This window comes from Lathyrus oleraceus, chromosome 2 (genome assembly GCF_024323335.1).
Source record: "Lathyrus oleraceus cultivar Zhongwan6 chromosome 2, CAAS_Psat_ZW6_1.0, whole genome shotgun sequence".
Classification (NCBI taxonomy): Eukaryota; Viridiplantae; Streptophyta; class Magnoliopsida; order Fabales; family Fabaceae; genus Lathyrus; species Lathyrus oleraceus.
In genome coordinates this window covers 444,515,140-444,521,411 of record NC_066580.1, presented here as the reverse complement: position 1 = coordinate 444,521,411, position 6,272 = coordinate 444,515,140, and the positions used below count along the sequence as shown (strand labels likewise).

Below are 6,272 nucleotides of genomic sequence, written 5' to 3'. Positions count from 1 at the left end.
TTTTTCGCATAATAGCTTCTACACCGGAAACTATTGTGCAACTTTTTATCGGATCTAACCTTACGTTAGATTCTAGTTTTATTTCCTTGGTTTAATTTATTGTTTAATTGAAGAATCGAAGAACAAATCCTACCGGCTTGTGGTGGAGTGTTCAAGACTATTGTATTACGCATTCAGGTTCTTTAATCATTATTTAATATTTTGTTTTATTATTTATCTATATTATCTGCCTGGAATGAGTCTGTTTATGCATGATATGTATTCTTGTTTATTTAGCATGTCTGGCTAATTCGCCTAGGTATCGGTATGTAAAGTAAGCAGAATAAGGGATCAAGACTGAGTCGGTCTATCTAAACTTAAAATTAAAATCAATCTTTTTACGGTCTCAACTTACAGGTTTAATAACAAGATTTTTTACAAAAGTAAAGGACATAAAGAAGTTAAAATCAATAGAGCGAGAGTTTGAGGTTTTAACTGGACAGTGTAAGTTAGGCATTAATTCTAGATCAGGGCGAGAGCAAGTTTTAGAGTTAATTAAATTCTGACCTTTTCCAAAAAGTATTTTTAAAGATTGAATGTGAGGACGAGAGTTAAGCATTTGGATTTGATTATATAACCTAAGTCAACAGAGCGAGAGTTTGAGATAAGGGTGTTTAAAACGGTCAGTATTTTCTTAAAAAGAGTTTCTGCAACTTTATTGTTTTCAAAATATGATTTTTGACTTAATTATAAGTGACAGCTACATTAATATAAAATCATGGTTTATTCAACAGAGCGAGAGTTTGAGATAAAACCTTTAACCAATAAAGTTAACCGAAACGATTTATTTTAAAACCAAGAAACCGACAAAGACTTGATTCCCTAGTTCTGACGAACTACATACCGATAGCCGTTTTATTAATATTTAATCTAGATCTTAGTTTAGCTCTTAGTTTTTCCCCAAAAAATCAAACATTTTCACCTTAGATTTACGTAGTAACCTTAGATAACGGTATATCGATTCATAAGTCCCTGTGGGATCGATATCTTTTAAAACTACGCGATAGAACTGTGCACTTGCAGTTTGTATCCCATTCTCGACTCACACAGTCGAGCGATCAAGTTTTTGGCGCCGTTGCCGGGGACTTTTATTTAATCGATATCGTAACTCTTCCGTTACGCTGTAGAGACTAAGGTTTCTTTTTCTTCTATTCTTTCTTTCGTTGATTTGTATGCCACGCACTCGCTCACAAGGCGAACCGCTCTATTTACGAATCAACGATATCAAACTATATCTCCGAGTCTTACGACGAATTCGGGAATATCGTGCTGCAAACAATCTCCCTCCTATAGACTTTCCTGATCTCAAAGATCTTCCTTCTTTAACCGAGATGGCAGAACCAACTCGTGCTCTTAGAGATTACGCCGCTCCATCGCAAGATGAACCGCATTCAAGTATTGCTCCACCCGCAATCGAAGCAAACAACTTCGAACTAAAACCTTCGCTGTTGCAGGCTGTGCAACAGAACCAATTCTCTGGAAATCTTACCGAAGATCCAAACCTTCATTTATCCGTATTTGTCCAATACGCTGATACTGTTAAAGCTAATGGTGTCACATCAGAGGCAATTCGACTTCGTCTTTTTCCTTTCTCATTAAGAGACAGCGCTAGAAGATGGCTTCAATCTCTCCCTTCCAACTCAGTCACCACATGGAACGAGTTGAAGAAAGTTTTTCTTGCCCGATATTTTCCGCCAAGCAAAACAGCTATGTTAAGAGCCCAGATAAACGGATTTAAACAGAAAGACAACGAGTCTCTTTTCGAAGCATGGGAAAGATACAAAGACATGATGAGACTTTGCCCACACCATGGTTTGGAAGACTGGTTAGTAATTCACACATTTTATAATGGCCTCTTATACAATACAAGGTTAACAATAGACGCCGCTGCAGGTGGTGCACTAATGAACAAACCTTATGCTGATGCTTACCAGCTTATCGAGAGCATGGCCCAAAACCACTATCAGTGGGGAACCGAACGAACAACGGTGGAAAAACCTCAACCGAAAACTGGCATGTACGAGATAAGTAACCTTGATCACGTTAATGCAAAAGTGGATGCTTTGGTCCAGAAAATTGAAAGTTTAAACGTATCACCTCCAGCCGCCGTGGTTGCTATAACTCAGAATTGCGAGGTCTGTGGAATCCAAGGCCACACTCCTGCGGAATGTCAACTCTTGACTGGAATCCAAGCAGAGCAAGTAAACTATGCTCAAGGAAGCCCCTATTCGAATACCTATAACCCAAATTGGAAGAACCATCCAAACTTTTCATATAAGAGTAATAATGCTTTATACGCACCTGGACAGTCTCCAAATAAAGCCCCATCTATACCTCCGGGATATCAGAAACCGAATCCATCCATACCTAACAATAATACCCCTAGAAAATCCAACTTGGAAATCATGATGGAAAACTTTATAGCTTCCCAACAACAAACCAATAAAGATTTCTTAAACCAGAACATACATACTGGCGAACAACTTAAACAACTAGCAAGCAAAGTAGATGCCTTGGCTACCCATAACAAAATGCTGGAAACACAAATATCTCAAGTAGCTCAACAACAAGCACCTACTGCTGCCCCAACTGGTACATTCCCTGGACAGCCCCAACCTAATCCGAGAAGCCAAGCTCATGCAATTATATTAAGAAGTGGAACGGAAGTGGAAGGACCGTCTGATCCAAGGATAGAAAACCAAAACCCTAAGAAATCAACTGAGGAAAGTGAACCTAAGGAAAAGGAAGAGAGAAATAAGGAAACCCTAGAAAAGAAGGAACCTTATGTACCTCCACCACCTATACCTTACCCTCAAAGGCTTGTTAAAACCAAAGATGCGAGCCAATTTAGAAAATTTGTTGATCTCCTTAAACAATTAAACGTTACAATTCCGTTCACCGAAGCTATTACGCAGATGCCCTCATATGCTAAATTCTTAAAAGAAATTCTTTCTAATAAGAGGAAACTTGAGGATAGCGAAACCGTTACACTCCCTGCCGAATGTAGCGCTATAATCCAAAACATGCCACCTAAACTCAAGGATCCGGGTAGTTTCTCTATACCCTGTCACATAGGAAAATTTGTCATCGACAAAGCCTTATGCGATTTAGGAGCCGGAATTAGCGTTATGCCTTTATCCATATGTAAGAAACTGGAAATGGGAGAATTAAGACCAACCAAAATGTCCGTGCAACTAGCAGATCGTTCCATCAAATATCCTGTAGGAATCCTTGAAAACGTTCCCGTACGCATAGGTCAGTTTTACATTCCCACCGACTTTACAATTATGGACATTAGAGAAGATGATATTACACCCATTATACTAGGAAGACCATTCTTAGCAACTGCCGGTGCAATCATAGACGTAAAACGAGGACGACTCACCTTCGAAGTAGGTGAAGAGAAAATTGAATTCATTCTTTCCCAATTCTTGAAAGCACTTGCAATAGAAGATACATGTTACTTCATGGATATCATCGATGAATGCATAAAAGAAGCAGAGTTAGGAGAAGACAAAGCATCAGACTATCTTTTAGAAGACAAATCTAAACAATGCTTAGCAATAACACCGGACCCTACGCAATGTCTTAACAAACCAACCCCTGATTTGAAAACACTTCCCAAAAATCTGAGATATGAATTCCTAGACTTAGAACTTGAACGACCTGTGATAGTTAATGCAGATCTAGGAAGACTCGAAACAGAAAAACTCTTACATATCTTAAGGAAATATCCAACCGCACTAGGATACCACATCACCGATCTTAAAGGAATAAGCCCTTCTATTTGTATGCACCGCATCATGTTAGAAGAAGACTGTAAAACCTCTAGGGAACACCAGAGAAGACTAAATCTGATCCTAAGTGAGGTAGTAAAGAAAGAAATAACCAAGTTATTGGAAGCAGGTATTATATATCCTATATCTGATAGCAAATGGGTTAGTCCTGTACACGTTGTACCAAAGAAAGGAGGCATAACCGTTATTGAAAACGAAAAAGGGGAAACTATAACTAAACGAATCGAATCGGGATGGAGAATGTGCATTGATTATAGGAAACTAAACAAAGCAACCCGAAAAGATCATTTTCCTTTACCATTCATTGACCAAATGTTAGAACGATTAGCAAAACATTCACATTTCTGTTATCTAGACGGTTATTCAGGCTTCTTTCAAATACCAATTCACCCTGATGACCAAGAAAAGACAACGTTCACATGCCCTTTTGGTACCTTCGCTTATAGACGAATGCCGTTTGGTCTGTGTAATGCCCCCGCAACTTTTCAAAGATGCATGATGGCGATTTTCGCCGACTTTCTCGAAAACATCATGGAAGTATTTATGGATGACTTTTCTGTATACGGACAAAGTTTCGAAGAATGCCTTGAAAACCTGGAAAGAGTTCTTGAGCGATGTGTAAAAGTAAACTTAGTACTTAATTGGGAAAAGTGCCACTTTATGGTACAAGAAGGAATTGTTTTAGGACACATCATCTCGAACAGAGGAATTGAAGTAGACAAAGCCAAAATAGAGGTAATCGAAAATCTTCAACCCCCAAGGACCGTGAGAGAAGTACGAAGCTTTTTAGGACACGCCGGTTTTTACCGACGATTCATCAAAGACTTCTCTAAGATAACTAAACCTCTAACCGGACTATTGATGAAAGATGCTGAATTCATATTCGACGATAACTGTTTAAAAGCATTTCAAACTCTTAAACAAGCATTGATCTCAGCACCCATTATGCAGACACCAGACTGGAATGAACCATTCGAAATAATGTGCGATGCCAGTGATTATGCTGTAGGAGCTGTTTTAGGACAAAGGAAGGATAAAAAGCTTCACGTTATATATTACGCAAGCAGAACCCTGGATGAAGCGCAAATGAATTACGCCACTACCGAGAAAGAACTCCTAGCAGTGGTATTCGCACTAGATAAATTTCGTTCTTACTTGGTAGGAGCCAAAATAATAGTCTACACCGATCACGTTGCTATCAGGTACCTTTTAACAAAAAAGGATGCTAAACCTAGACTCCTAAGATGGATCTTGTTACTACAAGAATTCGACTTAGAAATCAAGGACAAGAAAGGAACTGAAAACGTAGTAGCAGACCACCTCTCTAGACTTGAGAACCTTGAACCGGAAAGAACATCAATTAATGATGATTTCTCGTATGATAAACTTATAGCTACTTTGGAAGAGAACAACTCCGACATGCAAGTAGAAACCACCTTAGCTATATCTGTCACACCATGGTACGCTGATCTAGTCAATTATTTAGCTGCCGGAATAGTTCCACCTACTTTATCTTACCAGCAGAAGAAACGATTCTTCCACGACATAAAACACTATTACTGGGATGATCCCTTACTTTTCAAAAGAGGCCCCGATGGTATTTTCCGTCGATGTATACCCGAAGAAGAGGTAGAAAATATAATCCAACACTGTCACTCCGCTCCTTATGGTGGACACACAAGTACATCCAAGACCTGCTCTAAAATCCTACAAGCTGGAGTTTATTGGCCAACTATATGGAAGGACGTACATGCGGCTATTAAGGAGTGTGACAGATGTCAACGCACGGGAAACATATCTAGACGTGACGAGATGCCACAAAAAGGTATTTTGGAAGTAGAGATTTTTGACGTGTGGGGGATAGACTTCATGGGACCTTTCCCATCCTCTTTCGGTAACAAATACATACTCGTGGCAGTTGACTACGTATCAAAATGGATCGAAGCTGTAGCTTCTCCAACAAATGACACCCGAGTAGTAACTAGACTCTTTAAAAATATAATATTTCCGAGATTTGGCATCCCAAGAATAGTAGTCAGTGATGGTGGATCACACTTTATATCCAAGGTACTCGAAAAACTACTATTTAAATACGGAGTGAGACATAGGATAGCAACACCTTACCACCCTCAAACCAGTGGACAAGTGGAAGTATCTAACAGAGAGATCAAGCAAATACTAGAAAAAACGGTAGCCACTTCAAGGAAAGATTGGTCATTGAAATTACCAGAAGCTTTGTGGGCTTACCGAACTGCTTATAAAACCCCCATTGGGACGACCCCATTTAAGCTCATTTATGGAAAATCCTGTCACCTCCCGGTAGAATTAGAACATAAATCCTATTGGGCTATTAGAAACCTAAATTTGAATTATAAAGCCGCCGGTGAAAAGAGAATCCTTGACATAAACGAATTAGAGGAACTCAGAAGAGACGCC

The 6,272-nt window shown here is 39.2% G+C and overlaps 1 pseudogene; it reads right to left on the bottom strand.

Moving 5' to 3' along the window:
- Nucleotides 1–1,755: 1,755 nt before the first annotated feature.
- Nucleotides 1,756–1,855, bottom strand: LOC127124377 (uncharacterized; annotated as a pseudogene).
- Between the last annotated feature and the right edge of the window lie 4,417 nt (nucleotides 1,856–6,272).